This window comes from Malaclemys terrapin, chromosome 8 (genome assembly GCF_027887155.1).
Source record: "Malaclemys terrapin pileata isolate rMalTer1 chromosome 8, rMalTer1.hap1, whole genome shotgun sequence".
Taxonomy (NCBI): Eukaryota; Metazoa; Chordata; order Testudines; family Emydidae; genus Malaclemys; species Malaclemys terrapin.
The window spans coordinates 44,007,430-44,027,771 of NC_071512.1; the positions used below are offsets into that span (position 1 = coordinate 44,007,430).

The following is a 20,342-nucleotide window of genomic DNA, read 5'->3' on the forward strand; positions in this document are numbered from 1 at the left end:
CGAAGATGAGAGCAGCCCTCACAGCTGAAAAGCGAGTGGCAATAGCCCTGTGGAAGCTTGCAACGCCAGACAGCTACCAGTCAGTCGGGAATCAATTTGGAGTGGGCAAATCTACTGTGGGGGCTGCTGTGATGCAAGTAGCCAAAGCAATCACTGAGGTGCTGCTACGAAAGCTAGTGACTCTGGGAGATGTGCAGGTCATAGTGGATGGCTTTGCTGCAATGGGATTCCCTAACTGTGGTGGGGCGATAGATGGAACCCACATCCCTATTTTGGCACCGGAGCACCAGGGTACCCAGTACATAAACCGCAAGGGGTACTTTTCAATGGTGTTGCAATCACTTGTGGATCACAAGGGACGTTTCACCAACATCAACGTGGGCTGGCCGGGAAGGGTTCATGATGCTCGCGTCTTCAGGAACACTACTCTGTTTAAAGGGCTGCAGCAAGGGACTTACTTCCCGGACCAGAAAATAACCATTGGGGATGTTGAAATGCTAATAGTTATTCTTGGGGACCCAGCCTACCCCTTAATGCCATGGCTCATGAAGCCATACACAGGCAGCCTGGACAGGAGTCAGGAGCTGTTTAACTACAGGCTGAGCAAGTGCAGAATGGTGGTAGAATGTGCATTTGGCCGTTTAAAAGGTCGCTGGAGAGCGCTATTGACTCGCTCTGACCTCAGCCAAAGAAATCTCCCCATTGTTATTTCTGCTTGCTGTGTGCTCCACAATCTATGTGAAAGTAAGGGGGAGACCTTTATGGCAGGGTGGTAGGCTGAGGCAAATCGCCTGGCTGCTGAGGGAGGGTTGAAAAAAAGGAGAGAAGTTTTTAAAATGATACATTTTACAGAACAATGCTTATACTCTTTCACGGTGAAAAACACTATTCACATTACATAGCACATGTGATATCAGTACAAGGTCGCAATTTCCATCTTAATATTGAGTGCCTGGGCTTTGGTGTTAGAGATCGCAGACGCAGGTCCGGGCAATAGAATTCAGCTTGCATGCAGCCATAGTAAGCCATTGTCTTCAGCTTCTGTGCCCTCCTTTCCCACATACCAAGCAAAGCCCGTTGACTGCTGCGGTTTTCCTGTTAACCTTCAGCAGCAGAAAACAAACTAACTACCCCCCCATCCAATTCTCTGGGATGATCGCTTTATCCCTCCCCTCCACCGTGTGGCAGGTATCAGGGAAGATCCCTGCTAGCCAAAGGCGAAAAGCTCAGGGCCAATTCCCCCCCTTGTGCTTGGCTAACTGCAGGGAAGGATTTCTTTTCAGCCACAGGCAAACAGCCCAGTAGGAACGGCCACCTCTGTCCCCTTAATTAAGTTCCCGTATTTCAACCAGGTTACCATGAGCGATATCACTCTCCTGAGAATTACACAGCAAGATAAAGAACGGATGTTGCTTGAATGCCAGCAAACACCGGGACCATACGCTGCCAGGCTTTGTCAGGCAATGATACCAGATTACTTGCTGCAAGCATGGCGTGGTCAAGTGTCCTACCATGGAGGACGGAATAAGGCTGCACTGCCCAGAAACCTTCTGGCAAGGCTTTTGGAGTACCTCCAGGAGAGCTTCATGGAGATGTCCCTGGAGGATTTCCGCTCCATCCCCAGACACGTTAACAGACTTTTCCAATAGCTGTACTGGCCACGAATGCATCCCAAGTCCTCAGGGCAAAGTAATCATTAAAAAACGCTTGCTTTTAAAACAAGTTTTATATTTTAAAAGGTAAATTCACCTGAGGTCCCTTCCATGGGGTCATGGTCTTGGATACTGGCTTGTGAGGGTTTGGAGGGTACTTCAGTCAGGCTGAGAAAAAGATCCTGGCTGTTGGGGAGAATGGAGTGCTGGGTGCTCTCTGCAAGCTTGTCCTCCTCCTCCTCCTCTTCCCCATCCGCAGAATCCTCAGGTGTAGCTGATGAGACTATCCCCGACCCGGAATCCACGGTCAGAGGTGGGGTAGTGGTGGCGGCCCCCCCTAGAATTGCATGCAGCTCGGCATAGAAGCGGCATGTCCACAGCTCTGACCCGGAGCGACCGTTTGCCTCCTTTGCTTTTTGATAGGCTTGTCTGGGCTCCTTGACTTTCACGCGGCACTGATCTGAGTCCCTATTGTGGCCTCTCTCCATCATGCCCTTGGAGATTTTTTCAAAAGTTTTTGCATTTCGTCTTTTAGAACGAAGTTCTGCTAGCACTGAATCCTCTCCCCATATAGCGATCAGATCCAGTACCTCCCGTACAGTCCATGCTGGTGCTCTTTTTCGATTATCGGCCTGCATGGTTACCTGTGCTGATGAGCTATCTGTGGTCACCTATGCTCTCCACGCTGGGCAAACAGGAAATGAAATTCAAATGTTCCCAGGGCTTTTCCTGTCTACCTGGCCAGTGCATCCAAGTTCAGATTGCTGTCCAGAGTGGTCACAATGATGCACTGTGGGATAGCTCCCGGAGGCCAATACCATCGCATTGCGGCCACACTAACCCTAATTCAAAATGCTAAAATCGATTTTGGCGCTACTCTGCTCGTCGGGGTGGAGTACAGAAATCGATTTAAAGAGCCCTTTATTTCGAATTAAATGGCATCGTTGTGTGGACGGGTGCAGGGTTAATTCGAATTAACGCTGCTAAATCCGAATTAAAGTCGTAGTGTAGACCAGGCCTTAGAAATAACTCTAGAAGATCAAAGTCCTCCATTTGAGCTAAGGACCGATGTGTTTATCCTTTCTAATAAAACATAAAGGCTCCAACGTCTACAGGAGGAGGAGCATTCACTGTCTCTCATGATCAAAGGGAAACATTAAGTAAAGCAAATTTTTGCTTTGAATGGAAATTGGGAGTGAAGCTTAGGAACAATTTAGAAGATTGTCTTTCTCTTTGTGCAAAACTGGGATAATGCGAGTCTCATAAGAAAATTGCTATTTTCCCCAGCTTTCTGCAGAAAGTAACTGCTTCAAACTACTTACACTGAAAGACAAAGTAATGCCAAATTCCAGTTACCAAGATCTGTTGCAAAATAATTCTATAATGGATGTTGAAAGCAAATGCTTATCAATAACTTCTTCTCTAAGCCCTTGTTTAAAAAAAAAATCTATCACTTGTACAAATGACTTGTCATGCAATAGAATCATAGAAGTTATGGGTGTGACAGGTTGGATCACAGAAACCCCCTTGGGAGCTGCCACCTGATGTGCCGAGACTACCTCTGCTCCTGTTTTCCCTGCCAGCTCAGGACTCCAGCACCCTTTCTTGCTGAGCCAGACTCTCCTGTCTGCTCCAACAAAGACCCAGGGTCTGCATTTCTTGCCCCAAAACTGCAGGTTTACCTGAAAACAGCTCACAGAAGTGTGCTTGTCTTTAGCACTCAGATGCCCAATTCCCAATGGGGTCTAAACCCAAATAAATCCGTTTTACCCTGTATAAAGCTTATGCAGGGTAAACTCAAATTGTTCGCCCTCTATAACACTGATAGAGAGATATGCACAGTTGTTTGCTCCCCCAGGTATTAACACATACTCTGAGTTAATTAACTCTTCTCTTCTGCAGACTAAACAAGACCTGTTCCTTCAGCCTCTCCCCATAAGTCATGTTCCCCAACCCTATAGTTCAGCCAGCTTCTGCAAGTTGCCCACCTGAATTAAAGTTGAAGGCAACTTCAGGTATATCCACTCAGAAGCTAGCCCACAGAGAGAATTCATCTGGTAGTTTCCTTATTTGACCTTGACTATGAGAGAGATCTCTGCAATTGGAAGAGATGCCTATTTGCATCCCAGTATACACTCGGGCCAGAAAAGAAAGGTGACATGGAGACTGGTAGTTATGTCAAAATCACCCTTTTATCCACTAGGAAAACATGCAGATATCATCTCATATCAGTCAGATTACTATGCAGATAGCACATCTATCATGTTTGTAAAGCCAAAGCTACAGCCACATTAAATAGGTCATCTCAAACACGGTAATAAAACTTGTATACTACCCCACATTACCACGCATTCTGTATATGCCACCTACTTTACAAATGAGTTCAAATTTTTGAAAATATTAACAGGACTCTGTATTCCTCCACTTATACAGCCGGGTGCCTCAGTTACAATCATCTGACCATTCTTGGGACCCGATTCTGAGAGGCAAACACCCTCAGTTCCTGCTAATAAAGCTCAATGGATTAGTCCCTGAATGACTCAGTTTCTGTGTATTTGCAGAATTTGGTTAGGCCACACCACCATACAGAATATGAGCTGCTGTTGTTTTGTCTTCCCTGCCCTGCAGAACATCCATAGAGGATAGTTTTTGCCTGTGTGGTGGAAACACTCTTGCATGGATCACATGGAGCTAAATCAGTTGGTTCCCTCACACCCAGAATTAGGGCTACATGCTCCTCGCCACACACTTCCACTAATGAGGGGGAGTAAAAAGCAGTGTACCTGGCAGCTGAGGGCACAGAAGGCAGAAGTGCCAGCTCCAGACATCCCTCCACCCCACACACAGACACAGACGACATTCTTGCAGGGATCAGGTTTTCCAGGCTGGAAGAGCACAGGAGGGGCTGGATCAGTTGCTCAATAAGCTTCAGATACTTGGAGCATTCTGGCACAATCTGTGCTGTCTGGGTTAGAATTAACTTGTGCTGGTTTCTCTGCCACATGCTGATCCTTGGGGGCAGTATAGATGGTGGAATCACACAGCAGCATAGCTCTTCCAGTATGGAAACAAATAGTTAAGAAGCATTGCAGAGAGAGCCATAGCTTTCCAAGACTGAAACCACTGTTCATTATGAAGAAAGGAGAATGTACATCAGCTGCCACTGAGGTAGAAACTCCAACAGTAGGGACTCAGTTTCCTAGGTTCTTATGTAAGTAGTTATTTTAGTCTGGTTATTTGAAACCTACTTGTACTTGTTTTTGGTTGTGCTGCCTATTAATCTTTTTTGTGATAGTTATTGTTACACTGCAAAGCATTCCAATGCATGCAAAAGGTATTATATAAATCAATAGTTAATAATTTGTAGGATAATGCCTCCTCTTGGTAGGCTGGGTTCCAGAGAGCTCTACTGCAATAAGTATTTAATTTCTGGTGCAAATAGATCATAATAATTCATCTACTATACTCCTGGCAAAAAGGTTTTCCCAGATACTCGTCTACCTAAATATTTTTTAAAATCACATTTGTATTTTCAATGTGAGCACAAGACTCTTTCAGAAGTAAGTGGTGTTTCTCTGCTCATCAGAATAGCATCACTGACTGTTCTACTGATTCATTATGTATTTAGATATGGGCAAGTTTACCCTTAAAATGCTGCATCGGTGCTTCGCCACTGTAACGCTTTAATGAAGATGCCCTACGCTGACAGGAGAGAGATCTCTCATCGGTGTAGTTCATCCACCTCCCTGAGAAGCTCTCCCACCAACATAGCGCTGTCTATGCGGAGGGTTAGGTCAATATAACTATATTGCTCAGGGGTGTGGATTTTTCAAACCCTTGAGCGATATAGTTATACTGATCTAGGTCTGTAGTGTAGAACAGACCTATAATTGCAGACAGAAAAGTCAAATGAGATTACAGATGATCTCAAACCTTACTCTGAGACTCAAGCACTCTTGAACTTTGTGGTTCTGGCCCTTTTCTAGTTAAGATGTGAGTATAAGGTCCTGAAAGCCAAGAAATTCAACATAAAAGTTCAAGTTAAAGAAGTGTTAAGAAATTGGTAAGCAGATAAAAGCATAATAGATCTCCTATTTGTTTGATGAGAAATTTAGCTTTATTCAACTTGAATTGCAGATATGTACAATAAAGACACAAAATAAAAGGCACCTGTCTTCAGCAAGGCCAAAAAAAAAAAAAAATTAGAATTAGCAGGCTAAGCCATTTTGGACCTTTTATGAACCAAAAACAACAGCACATTTTTCAAGAAGTCAGTGAAAGTGATTCTCTCTCTCTCTCTGGACACAGATCCACGGGGAAGAGTGGTTCTATTCCAAGAACAACAGTGGTATACTACTTTTGAGAAAGGGGCAGGCGGAGGAACAACCCACATGTTATGGATTGATTGCTGAATCTATTCTTTTAGGAGAAAGTTCCTTTGTGAGCTCTATGCAGGTACATAAAACTTGAAAGAAAATCATAACGACTTGGAAAATGGAAGAATTATAGACTAATTTGATTAGTAGCTGCTTGTCTCATTCTTACATTCAGAGACCTCAGATGAAGACAGACATATCCAGGCTATGAAGACTGGGCAGTCTGTGCTTTACAGGAAGTGTTAATTTTTCTTTCTTTTTTTTTTTTTCCTCCAATCTTAGTTTCCCTTAAGAAGGGTTTTCAAATTCTGAGAAGGCCCCATTTGAAATATCCTCAGCTGGCCCTCTCTGTCTTCTCTGTCCCTAAATAAAGATGGAACTGTTCTACTTCTAGACTAACAAAAGCTTTGTTTAATGGACAGTCTAATTCTAGGTGCAGACTAAATTCAAGAGGACACCAACTGGAAGCAAAGGGTCCATTTCTCCTCTCATCTACCAGTTTTATGCTGTTGACTTCAGAGTTATTCCTTTCTTACATTTTCATGAGCAGAGAATCTAGGATGACCAGAAGCAAGTGTGAAAAATCAGGACAAGAGGTGGGGGATAATAGGTGCCTATATAAGACAAAGTCCCGAATATTGGAAATGTCCCTATAAAATCGTGACATCTCGTCATGCTAAGAGAAGCAAAACCACAGTTAAGAACTTAAGTGACAAAAATGATCCTGATAAAACATAATTTTATATATGTGGAAGCGTCCAGAAAACAGCTGTTTAAAATTAAACTGAAAGAAACTGCAATTTAAAGTGAGCAAGTACAAAATGAAGCATTTGGGGTATAAAAACTGTAATGCAGCCTCCACAGTGATACGCAATGAGCTGCAATGTACTGACTAGTACAGGAACTAACAGAGATTAATGAAGAGATCATTTTCTCTCATTTTGACTTAAGTTTGCTCCAGTGCCATCAATTACCTTCTCAATAGTTATAGTAAAATTTAAATACTGTGGTGCATATTAAACATACGAGGTAAGGAACAGAAATGTATGGAGCTGGGATTTGAATTTTAATAGACATGATCAAGTCGAATACGTAGCACAAAGTACATGGGAAAGAAAGAACATAGGCCAAAATTTTCCAAAGGAACTAGTGATTTTGGGGTGCCTTAACTTGGCACCCAACTTGATTAAGAAACTAGAAAGATACAAATTAACATGGATTATAAATTGGCTAATTGATAGACCTCAGAATGTAACTGTAAACAGGCAATCATCAAACGGGTGTATTTCTAGGAACTACTGCAGGAATCAGTTCTTGGGCCTACACTATAACATTTTTATCAGTGACCTGGAAGAAACATCACTGATAAAGGTTTGCAGAGGACACACAGCTTGGGGGAATGGCAAACAATATAGATCACTGATACAGAGCAATCTGCATTGCTTGGCAGATTGGTGCAATCAAAAAATCTGGGTTTTAATATGGCCAAATGTGAAGTTACACATTTGGGAACAAAGAATGCAGGCCATACTTACAGGATAAGGAACTCTGTCTTGGGAAGTGTTGACCCTGAAAATGATTTGGAGGTCATGGCGGATAATCAATTTAACATGAGCTACCAGTACGATGTTGAAGCCTAATGGGCTAATATGATGCTTGGATGTATGAACAGGAGAATATCAAGCAGAAAGATATTATCTCTGTATTTGGCACTGGTATGACAGCTACTGGAATATCGCGTTCAGTTCTGGTGTCCACATTTCAAGAAAGATGTTGATAAATTGGAGAGGGTTCAGAGAAGAGCCACAAGAATAAATAAAGGATTAGAAAGCCTATAGTGATAGACTCAAGAAGCTCAATTTATTTAGCTTAACGAAGAGAAGGTTTAAAGGTGTCTTGATCACAGTCCATAAGCACCTACATGGGGAACAGAAAACTGATAACACTGGTCTACAATTTTTGAGACGTCGTCTGCTTCAGAGATAAAATGTGCTATTTATTATGTATTTTGATGTGCTGAATTCAAATATGACAATTAAAACAACTGATTGGCTACTGTTTCTAAGATAGTTACGTTTTTACATTTTATGTCTATGTATATTGTGTAGATAATAGAGTCTTAATCATAAATTGTAAACCTAGGTCTTTTCATGTGTTTATGGTTGCTTTACATGATAATATTTCACCTGTCCTGTTTATGTAACACTTTAAAAATCAGCAAAAGGGTTATATAAATAAAATGTATTATGAAACAAAAGGCAAAAAACTATTAGGTACATAGTTTAGTCTTATTCAGTGTCTACTTGGCACTTCTTGGCTTGTCTCTCGTATTCATTAAATGGAGCATCTCTTGTCACTGTCCAGCAATAGTCTGCAAGCATTGATGGGCTCCATTTGCCCTGATAGTGTTTCTCCATTGTTGCAATGTCCTGGTGAAATCGCTCGCCATGCTCATCGCTCACTGCTCCGCAGATCAGTGGAAAAAAATCTAGATGAGAGTGCAAAAAATGTATCTTTAGTGACATGTTGCAACCAAGGCTTTTGTATGCCTTGAGGAGGTTTTCTACCAACAACCTGTAGTTGTCTGCCTTGTTGTTTCTGAGAATATTTATTGCCACTTACTGGAAGGCTTTCCATGCCTTCTTTTTCCTTGCCACGCAGTGCATGGTCAAATGCATCATCTCGAAGAAGTTCACCAATCTGAGGACCAACAAAGACACCTTCCTTTATCTTAGCTTCACTTAACCTTGGAAATTTTCCACGGAGGTACTTGAAAGCTGCTTGTGTTTTGTCAATGGCCTTGACAAAGCTCTTCATCAGACCCAGCTTGATGTGTAAGGGTGGTAACAAAATCTTCCTTGATTCAACAAGTGGTGGATGCTGAACACTTTTCCTCCCAGGCTCCAATGACTGTCGGAGTGGCCAATCTTTCTTGATGTAGTGGGAATCTCTTGCACGACCATCCCATTCGCAGAGAAAACAGCAGTACTTTGTGTATCCAGTCTCCAGACCAAACAAGAGAGCAACAACCTTCAAATCGCCACAAAGCTGCCACTGATGCTGGTCATAGTTTATGCACCTCAAAAGTTGTTTCATGTTGTCATAGGTTTCCTTCATATGGACTGCATGACCAACTGGAATTGATGGCAAAACATTGCCATTCTGCAGTAAAACAGCTTTAAGACTCGTCTTCGATGAATCAATGAACAGTCTCCACTCATCTGGATCGTGAACGATGTTGAGGGCTGCCATCACACCATCGATGTTGTTGCAGGCTACAAGATCACCTTCCATGAAGAAGAATGGGACAAGATCCTTTTGACCGTAACGGAACATGGAAACCCTAACATCACCTGCCAGGAGATTCCACTGCCGTAATCTGGAGCTCAACAGCTCTGCCTTACTCTTGGGTAGTTCCAAATCCCTGACAAGGTCATTCAGTTCACCTCGTGTTATGAAGTGTGGTTCAGAGGAGGAGGATGGGAGAAAATGTGGGTCCTGTGACACTGATGGTTCAGGACCAGAAGTTTCATCCTCTTCCTTGTCTGACTCAAGTGAGAATGATTCTGGTGCATCAGGAACCGGCAGTCCTTCTCCGTGGGGTACTGGGCGTATAGCTGATGGAATGTTTGGATAATGCACAGTCCACTTTTTCTTCTTTGACACACCTTTCCCAACTGGAGGCACCATGCAGAAGTAACAATAGCTGGTATGATCTGTTGGCTCTCTCCAAAATATTGGCACTGCAAAAGGCATAGATTTCCTTTTCCTGTTCAACCACTGGCGAAGATTTGTTGCACAAGTGTTGCAGCATATGTGTGGGGCCCACCTCTTGTCCTGATCTCCAATTTTGCAGCCAAAATAAAGGTGATTGGCTTTCTTAACCATAGTGAAGAACAGGAGTACTTGTGGCACCTTAGAGACTAACAAATTTATTAGAGCATAAGCTTTCGTGGACTACAGCCCACTTCTTCGGATGCATATAGAATGGAACATATATTGAGGAGATATATATACACACATACAGAGAGCATAAACAGGTGGGAGTTGTCTTACCAACTCTGAGAGGCCAATTAATTAAGAGAAAAAAAACTTTTGAAGTGATAATCAAGCTAGCCCAGTACAGACAGTTAAGAAGTGTGAGAATACTTACAAGGGGAGATAGATTCAATGTTTGTAATGGCTCAGCCATTCCCAGTCCTTATTCAAACCGGAGTTGATTGTGTCTAGTTTGCATATCAATTCTAGCTCAGCAGTCTCTCGTTGGAGTCTGTTTTTGAAGTTTTTCTGTTGTAATATAGCCACCCGCAGGTCTGTCACTGAATGACCAGACAGGTTAAAGTGTTCTCCCACTGGTTTTTGAGTATTTTGATTCCTGATGTCAGATTTGTGTCCATTAATTCTTTTGCGTAGAGACTGTCCGGTTTGGCCAATGTACATGGCAGAGGGGCATTGCTGGCACATGATGGCATATATCACATTGGTAGATGTGCAGGTGAACGAGCCCCTGATGGTATGGCTGATGTGATTAGGTCCTATGATGATGTCACTTGAATAAATATGTGGACAGAGTTGGCATCGGGGTTTGTTACAAGGATAGGTTCCTGGGTTAGTGGTTTTGTTCAATGATGTGTGGTTGCTGGTGAGTATTTGCTTTAGGTTGCGGGGTTGTCTGTAAGCAAGGACAGGTCTGTCTCCCAAGATCTGTGAGAGTAAAGGATCATCTTTCAGGATAGGTTGTAGATCTCTGATGATGCGCTGGAGAGGTTTTAGTTGGGGGCTGAAGGTGACAGCTAGTGGTGTTCTGTTATTTTCTTTGTTGGGCCTGTCTTGTAGGAGGTGACTTCTGGGTACTCGTCTGGCTCTGTCAATCTGTTTTTTCACTTCAGCAGGTGGGTATTGTAGTTTTAAGAATGCTTGATAGAGATCTTGTAGGTGCTTGTCTCTATCCGAGGGATTGGAGCAAATGCGGTTATATCTTAGAGCTTGGCTGTAGACAATGGATCGTGTGGTGTGTCCTGGATGGAAGCTGGAGGCATGTAGGTAAGTGTAGCGGTCAGTAGGTTTCCGGTATAGGGTGGTATTGATATGACCATCGCTTATTAGCACAGTAGTGTCCAGGAAATGGACCGCTTGTGTGGATTGATCTAGGCTGAGGTTGATGGTGGGATGGAAATTATTGAAATCATGGTGAAATTCCTCAAGGGCTTCTTTTCCATGGGTCCAGATGATGAAGATGTCATCAATGTAGCGCAAGTAGAGTAGGGGAGTTAGGGGACGAGAGCTAAGGAAGTGTTGTTCTAAGTCAGCCATAAAAATGTTGGCATATTGTGGGGCCATGCGGGTACCCATAGCAGTGCCGCTGACGTGAAGGTATATATTGTCCCCAAATGTGAAATAGTTGTGGGTGAGGACAAAATCACAAAGTTCAGCCACCAGGTTAGCTGTGACATTATCAGGGATACTGTTCCTGATAGCTTGTAGTCCATCTTTGTGTGGAATATTGGTGTAGAGGGCTTCTACGTCCATAGTGGCCAGGATGGTGTTTTCTGGAAGATCACCGATGGATTGTAGTTTCCTCAGGAAGTCAGTGGTGTCTCGAAGATAGCTGGGAGTGCTGGTAGCGTAGGGTCTGAGGAGAGAGTCTACATAACCAGACAAGCCTGATGTTAGGGTGCCAATGCCTGAGATGATGGGGCGTCCAGGATATCCAGGTTTATGGATCTTGGGTAGCAAATAGAATACCCCTGGTCGGGGTTCTAGGCATGTGTCTGTACAGATTTGTTCCTGTGCTTTGTCAGGGAGTTTTTTTAGCAGATGGTGTAGTTTCTTTAGGTAATCCTCAGTGGGATCAGAGGATAATGGCCTGTAGAATGTGGTGTTAAAGAGTTGTCTAGCAGCCTCCTGGTCATATTCCAATTTATTCATGATGACGACAGCACCTCCTTTGTCAGCCTTTTTGATTATGATGTCAGGGTTGTTTCTGAGGCTGTAGATGGCGTTGTGTTCTGCATGGCTGAGGTTATGTGGCAAGTGATGTTGCTTTTCCACAATTTCAGCCTTTGCACGTCGACGGAAGCAATCTATGTAGAAATCCAGTCTGTTGTTTCGACCGTCCGGAGGAGTCCACACAGAATCCTTTTTTTTGTAGTGCTGGTAGGGAGGATTCTGTGGGTTAGTATGCTGTTCAGAGGTATGTTGGAAATATTCTTTGAGTCGGAGACGTCGAAAGTAGGATTCTAGGTCACCGCAGAACTGTATCATATTCATGGGTCTGGAGGGACAAAAGGAGAGGCCCCGAGATAGGACAGACTCTTCTGCTGGGCTAAGAGTATAGCTGGAAAGATTAACAATATTGCTGGGTGGGTTAAGGGAACTACTGTTGTGGCTGCTTGTGGCATGTAGCAGTTTAGATAGTTTAGTTTCCTTTTTCCTTTGTAGAGAGGCAAAGTTTGTCTTGTAAATGGCTTGTCTAGTTTTTGTAAAGTCTATCCATGAGGAAGTTTGTGTGGAAGGTTGGTTTCTTATGAGAGTATCCAGTTCTGAGAGCTCATTCTTAATCTTTCCCTGTTTGCTGTATAGGATGCTGATCAGGTGGTTTCGCAGTTTCTTTGAGAGTGTGTGACACAGTCTCTCAGCATAGTCTGTGTGATATGTAGATTGTAATGGATTTTTTACCTTTAGTCCTTTAACCATATTAACCAAATTAACCATAGTGGTTATACTGCGCTTTTGTGATGCAAAAGTCACTTCACCACAAACATAGCAGAAGTTATCTGCACTGTTCACACAAGTATGAGGCATCTCTGCTCACTTTGGCTAAACAGAAATGTGTCCCTTTGCAAAATCAAATACTGACAAATAAGACAGCACGACACTGTATGATTTCTAGAGCTGATATAGGGCAATTTGTTCAGCAGAGTGATGTAAGCTTCCTTATGATTGCATCATCCATGACTTCTAGGAATAACACGATGCAATTCAGATCATGTATGACGCAATACCAGCTTCAGATTGCATCATTCATTGTTTTGCCTAAAAAGCAAGTACTGTCCAAACCCAGTCATAGATTTATTCATAGATCCAGTCAAAAATGTATTTTAGTCATTTCTGGTTTAAATTGAGATCCCTTCCCTTTAGAACTCACTTATCCTCCGCCATTCCCAAGTCAAGGGTCGTATATATTGACCCAATAGCATATCTTGAAAACTAGAGCTAATCAAAAATTTTAAGCATCAATTTCGTTCTCAGTGACCCAGAATTAGTAAAGTTTGACTACATTTATTTCAGAAGCATTTTGGCTGTAGAGCAGTGTAACAGACAGCTCTTTAATCTGGTGGGTGAGGGAATATCTTTTATTGGACTAACTTCTGTTGATGAGAGAGACAAGCTTCCACCCACAGAAGCTGGTTCAATAAAAGATATTATCTGACCCACCTTGTCTCTCTAATATCCTGGGACCGACATGGCTACAACTACACTACATAGCTCTTTAATCCAGTAGACAAAGATATAACAAGATCCAATGGTTGGAAGTTGAAGCTAGACAAATTCATACTAGAACTAAATTGCAAAATTTCAACAGAGAGGGTTAACAACGATTGGAACAATTTACCAAGGGTTGTGAGAGAGACTCCATCACTGGCAATTTTTAAATTAAAATGGGATGTTTTTCTAAACAATCTGCTCTAGTTCAAACAGGAATTAATTCAGGGATGTCACATGGCTTGTGTTCTTCAGGATGTCAGATTAGATGATCACAATGGTCCCTTTTGACCTTATAATATAAGAATCTATGACACTTTAGCAGCATGATTTTCAGACAGTACTAAGCACCCACCTTCTGAATATCAGGCCCTTTCAAAGATGCATCTAATTGGGCACCCAAAATCACTATTCATTTTAGAAAGTTTTTGCCATATAGTTTAAAAGGATATTATCAACTTAAATCACAGCTCAGTCTGGAAATTTGTTCACATTCTGTTGCTACAAACAGCACCTACATAGCAGAGATCAGCTAAAAACAAATAATTTCTCTGCTTTTCCTCAGTTTATTGCCTCTGTGCTTTTAACAGCACTTCATCCACAGTCAGTTTTACCATTTTCCTGGTAAAGTCAGTTTTCCCTGTTTCTGTGGGTCTTTCACAAAAGAAAAACATTTATAAAAATTGGCAGGGTGCTTAAGGGCAGAAACAACTTCTAGCTCATTTTATGGACTTGACTGGATTTGAAATTAATGGTGCCTTTTAAATTATTTCCATTTACAAGTTCCCTAGCTTGACTTGTACACTTGCTTGGTTTGTGGGGTGGTGCTAGCCACAAAAGGGATATTTCCTTGGTGTGTGGGGCAATCACAAAGCTTAGCAGAGGGGATTTCATTACAGTCCCCTTTCATTAGTTACCTCCTCCTCACCCAAGACCTGCTTGTTTGTCTCATCCAAGTGTTGTGCCTTGTCTTTGAGGTCTGATCCTGCAATTTACAACACTTGGCTGATGGCTGCACCGGCACAGAGCCTGTAAGCCAGAGGGCTAACTCATCAGGCCCCTGCACCAGAGAATACTCTCCAGCCACAAGATTTCAGTCGCTGTTCCTCCAACCTTCCGTTTTCTTTCTTCAAAATAAAAGCTAGTTAACTCAAGTCCACCATATCAATCATGTCATTTCCCCCTGACCTGGTGTCTTCTGCAAGATCCAGCCTACTCCCTACAAGATTACACTCCACAGGCTGGCTGTCTGGGAGTCGTATATAAACTGGGGAATCCTGCAAAGAAGTCCTCCGATTCCCTGCTTCCTTCCCCAGCAACTGAGCTCTTGTTGGCCTTTAATGAGGAGCAGGTCAGATAACCTTCAAGCTATCATTGGATCCCTCGCCCACAGCATCATCTGGGGAGGCCGCTGATTAGTCACAGGAGGGGCTGGGTCAACTCCCTTAACGGGCAGCCACTCTGAGACAGAATCCCACTGACTTCAACAGCGCTCCACCTGGGCACAGCAGAATCGGGACATGGGCTGTCATATAGCATCTAGCATAATAATGGGCTAAGGCTTTTGGGTACATCTGTAATATAAATATTAAACAATAATAACCATGTTAACTGTAACAAAAAAACCCGAACAATAAGGCATGCATTCTCCTCCAGAGCTACCACTGGACACTGATGTTAGATGACAAATAGTAAAAGAATTATCCTTGGATAAAAACTGGTGTCATGTTGCCAATTTAATAGAAACCTAGCCATCCCTCCACCTCCCCCACAATACCTTCAAAATAACAGAGTAACTATCATGCATGTAGTTATTTTCACACCTTTTTAAAATGTGCATTATTAACTTGACAGACTAATCCTTTAAAATCTGCTACAGCCTCCTTTATGTCAAGTCATCTATTATGGAGCTCTTAGTACAGTTCCCTTAAATTAAATGATAAATGTATTTTGAAAAAATCCAAAATCATTTACAGAACATGAGTAATGGCTGATTTTCTAACTTTAATTCCTTGGCTACTTAATAAACAATCAAAGATACCTGCCAAAAGAGCTAAGTCAATGCTATGGGCCAATTACATGCAAAATTTAAATTGTAAAAAGCCATAACAGAGCTACTACTCTGAGTTGTCCATTTAGTCCCAAAGTCCCAGGATATAATTTAGAGAACTGGATGGTATTCAGATTGCACCACTGCTCCCTAAGATTCCTATGCAAGTAGGCTGAGTTCCTATCAGCCTTGACTTTATAGTCAACAAGAATATTAGTCCTGAGGGACTTCAATGTCCAAGCTAACGGTTATCCCAGTTCACCATCTAGACACCACATGACTTTCATAACCCCATTTGGTTTCAGGCTCGGCTCATACCAGTGGCCACACTTTGGCACTTACCATTGCAACAGGACTGGAAATTAACGGTATATAGATCACATATCTGGTAATTGCTTCCTATAGGTAGAAGTCAGGTGCTAAAGGCAAAGATTGGCCTCCTAGGTCTCCTAATTAACCATAGTATAAACACATTACGTAAGTGCTCTGCAATGGGTAGTACTTGCTTCCAAAGGCAGTTAAAGATGTGATCAGGATCTTTAAAGGCCTTAACGTTCTAGAACCATGTTACCAAGAGATCACTTACCCAACATTTTGGTTAAGATGTACTGGGTTGGACTAGCAGAGTTCTTAGAATTCCATTGCCCAACACTGGCAGTAAGCAAGTACTTCTCATTTGTAAGCCCCCACTTACAGAACTTGCTCAGACCAATGGTCTGCCAGAGTCCAGGTTCGGAGATCTTATGTTTGTTGCCATTGGTATTTGAGTAACCATCTCAGCAGGTCTTCTACAGTTAACTGATTCTAACTAATTTGTCTCAGAGGGAGACTTTTATAATATGCTGGTATTAATTTTTGACACAACGCCCAGATTCTATCATGCTGGGTGTTACATAAAAAGAATAAGGACAAAGAAGCATATTGGATTGCAATATACCTCTGCCCATATGTCTGTCTTTGGCAATCATGTTAAATCAAGAGCACAAATGGTCAAGATTTTCTTTTTTATTTCATATGCCAACTTTCAGCCCAGAATATTACTGTAAGGTGGAGAGAAACACATGTTAACAACAAGAAACAATGACAAATCCTTGACTATAACAACACCAACAGGAGATGCAATCTCTGCAGACTGTATAAACAGGAAAATATTTTCAGCCATTATGCCAGTAAAGCATGCTTGGATAATCAGCGGTTCACATCAGACCAGACGTTTGATACAGAGATTCTGCTTAGATGCAAAACCTGACTCTTGTATTTCACTGATAGATTCATATAGTGTAAGAAATGAATCTAAGAAACTATCACTATACAGTTCAGCAATTTATGGAGTCAGTGATGAACCACTGCATCATTTTTCAGGGACCAGGAACTCTACACACTTGGTCAATAAAATGTGCTAAGTAATAATTCATCACAGAAGCTTACCTTAAAAAATTGATGGCGACTGGAGAACTGCAGCTCTATTAACTCTTTTCTTGTCTGTGGATGTTTAGCTGGAGGCAATATTAGTGACAAATTGCAGCCTGGGGAAATTTTCAGATCAAGGTAGAATGATTTGCTTTAGTGTTGTAATATAATGCTGCCAGTTCTTCCAATGGGACACTAATTGCAGCCAAAGGCCACCTTGCTTAAAAAATATCTGAAGAAATATTTTAACACTAAAACTGTCAGAAGTCATAAAAAATAAAGCATCCGTCCCAAGATGTGGCACTCGGAAAGTGAAACTTGAGTGCAGAGTTCATTATGCAAATGCTTGGAAACTCAGTGTAGCAAACAAATACTCTGTCTATAGGCTGAAGACCTCAAGTATTACGATAATGCTACCAACTAACTGACCTGCAGCACTCAGGGCTGCTGCAGATATTTTTCCTTTAATGATATATAAATATGCACGCACACCCCTTCTGCTCTCAGCTGCCCTCCTGTGTTACTTTTTTGCACATCTATGCTTCTTTGGAGTGTGAGTTGCCTTGCATCACTTTGGAAGTGGGTTGTCAGGAGATCTGGGGGAGTTTTGGTGGTTGGGAGCGGATGGGTGATGTGGCAGAAGTAGAAGTGGACTAGTGTCCGATAATGGAATGAGAGAGGGAGTAGTAGCAGAGGAGAAGGAGGAGAGTACTGGCAGCAAGCACCGAGTGGGAGCCAGAAAGTGGAAATAAGTTGTTGGTAGTTTTAAATGCTTAACTCTTGATCCAGACGGACAAGCACACACCTTATCCTTAGGATTCTAATATCCATTTTATTAGCTCCCCTGCACTGATCACCTCCTCTGCTTCCTCGCCCCTCTCCACTGCAGGTCAGAGCCATTCCCTGCTCCCCTAGACCCTTTCCTTCCTTCCCAAATCATCAAAAGTGCCCAGCACTGCCCAGGTACACAGTGAGTGTCACATCCTCTTTAGCCTGGCCTTCAACTGCTTTGTGGCTCTGGGACAATTTTGCTTCATCCCCTCGGTCACTGATCCCTTCCCTCCAGGGCCCAACCCTCCCAGAAGCAGAAAAAAAGATGGTCTGAGAGTGAAAAAGAGTAGATGAAAGGGAAAGGAAAAAAGTGGATATAGGCGGGGGGGACCCACCACCACTCCAGTTCCTTCTCAACCACAAAAGACCCAAGGAAGAGACTCCTTGGCAGAAGGGAAGTAAGTGGGGGTAGTGGAGCACCCATAGGGACACACAAAGAACTCCAATTGTACAAAATACATAGCCTTTTCTTCTTTGAGTAGCATCCCTATAGGTGCTCCATATCAGGAGATTCCCAAGCAGAACCTGCATCGTGGAAAAGGGTGCCAAGGAAGTGGATTCAGTACGGATCGTAAGACAGCTTCACCCAAGGCCACATCAGTGCTGGAGACAGGCATGAGAGCATAATGCTGGTAAAATGCATGTGGCAAAGAGCAGGTGGCTGCCCTGCAGATGTCTGGGATTGGTACATTTTTGAGAAGGGCTACCAAGATAGAGTGAACTCTGGTGGAATGAGCAGTAAGTCTTGGAGGGGCAGGAACTCCCAAGGCTTTCTACTATAACAGGACACAACCTGCAACCCATTTGGACAGTTTCTGGGAGGAAATCAGTTGTCCCTTCATTTGTTCTGCAATAGAAACAAAGAGTTTAGAGGATACCCAAAGGGGCCTAGTCCTGTTGAGGTAAAAGGCAGCTCACTTCTTCTCTAGAACAGTGAAGCTTGGCGGGAAATACTGTTGGGTGAATCTACTGATTAATGTGGAATTCAGAAGAGACTTTAGGAAGGAAGGGAGCTATAGATGTACAGTCATCTTATTTTGATAGAACACCACATATGGTGGGTCCACCCTCAAGGCTCCAAGCTCCCCTAACCCTGGCCAAAGTAATGGCTATGAGGAAAGAGGTCTTAAGGGACCTATGAAGGAGGAAACAACTCCCCATAGATTTGAATGGGGACTTCCTCAGAGCATTGAGAATTAAGGTGAAGTCCCATGGCAGAGTTGGTTCCTTGATAGGAGGGAAGAGGTTGAATGGGCTTTTGATATATCCTGCAGTGGTGAATGGCAAAGACTGAGAACCCTTTTAAGGGAGGATGAAAAGCTGTGAGGGCAGCTACATGAACTTTGATGGAGCTCAGTGATAAGCCTATGGTCTTTCAATTCAGCAGGCAATCGAGGCAGTGATCCAAAGAGGATTAGACAAGAACTATAGCTTGGCAGTTGCACCAAACCTGGAAGCGTTTCCACTTCTGCAGATAAGTTTTTCTAGTTGTGGACTTTCTGCCTTTGACTTATAAACTTTGAACTTCTGGAGAGCAGACTTGTTCTATACCAGAGAGCCATCAAGAAGCCATGCTTTCAGGTGAAGTGCTGCAAGACTGGGATAGGACACCAATCCCAATACCTGGGTGAGCAGAGATGGGATCAGAGGAAGAAAGAAAGGAGGCTGTAGGGACATGCAAATCAGCTCCAGAGCCACACCTGCCTCAGCCACAATGGTGCTGTGAGGTTGGCTACTGCTTTCTCTTGTCTTAATTTGTTTAGGAGTTTGAGCAGTAGAGCAGGACTTGAGACCATATAATGACATGGGAGTCTCCCACTGAGTTGTGGACACGCCCTTTCCTCAAGCAGAATCACCTGCACTTTTCACTGGAGGGAGTTGCAAAGAGATCTACCTGTGAATGGCCCCAGGTAAGATATGTTTCTCCAGACACTTTGTCCAGTTCTCACTTGCGGCTGATGCTGAAATGTCTGCTGAGGGAATCCATCATTGCGTTCTGTAGTCCCAATAAATAAATAGCTGAAATCTATATGTGGGGTGATACGCACCAGTTTCATAGTTCTATGGATTTGGTGCCTAGGGACCGGGATCTTGCGCCTCCTTGCCAATTGATGTAATACATCACTGCTCTGTTAAGCATTAATCTGATTGGGTGATACTTGATTGTGGTAGGAACTGATTGCAAGAGTAACAGGTTGGCTCTGAGCTCCAATACATTGATATGGAGGATCACCTCCTGACGGGTCCATTTGCCTCGAGCTGTGACATTTGGAAGTGTGCGCCTCAACCTATGAGAAAGGCATCTGTGGTGATGATCCTTGTGGGAGGTGGCATAACAAACAGAACTCCCACAGAACCGGTGGGTGTGTCTGCCAGTTCAGAGAATCGAGGACCTTTCAAGGTACAGACACTCATTTGGACAGGCTATCTCTTGGGGGTGTCGATGGTTTTCAACTATGCTTGAAGACACTGAGAATGAAGTCTTGCTAAGGGAGTCACAAACATACAGGCTACCATATGGCCCAGAAGTTGCAGAAA

At 43.0% G+C, this 20,342-nt stretch overlaps 1 protein-coding gene across 2 annotated transcripts in view; it reads right to left on the bottom strand.

Annotated features, from left to right (window-relative positions):
* Window positions 1-20,342, bottom strand: part of TEDC1 (tubulin epsilon and delta complex 1) — a 205,628-nt gene that overhangs the window by 83,964 nt on the left and 101,322 nt on the right. The gene's annotated exons all lie outside the window — the stretch shown is intronic.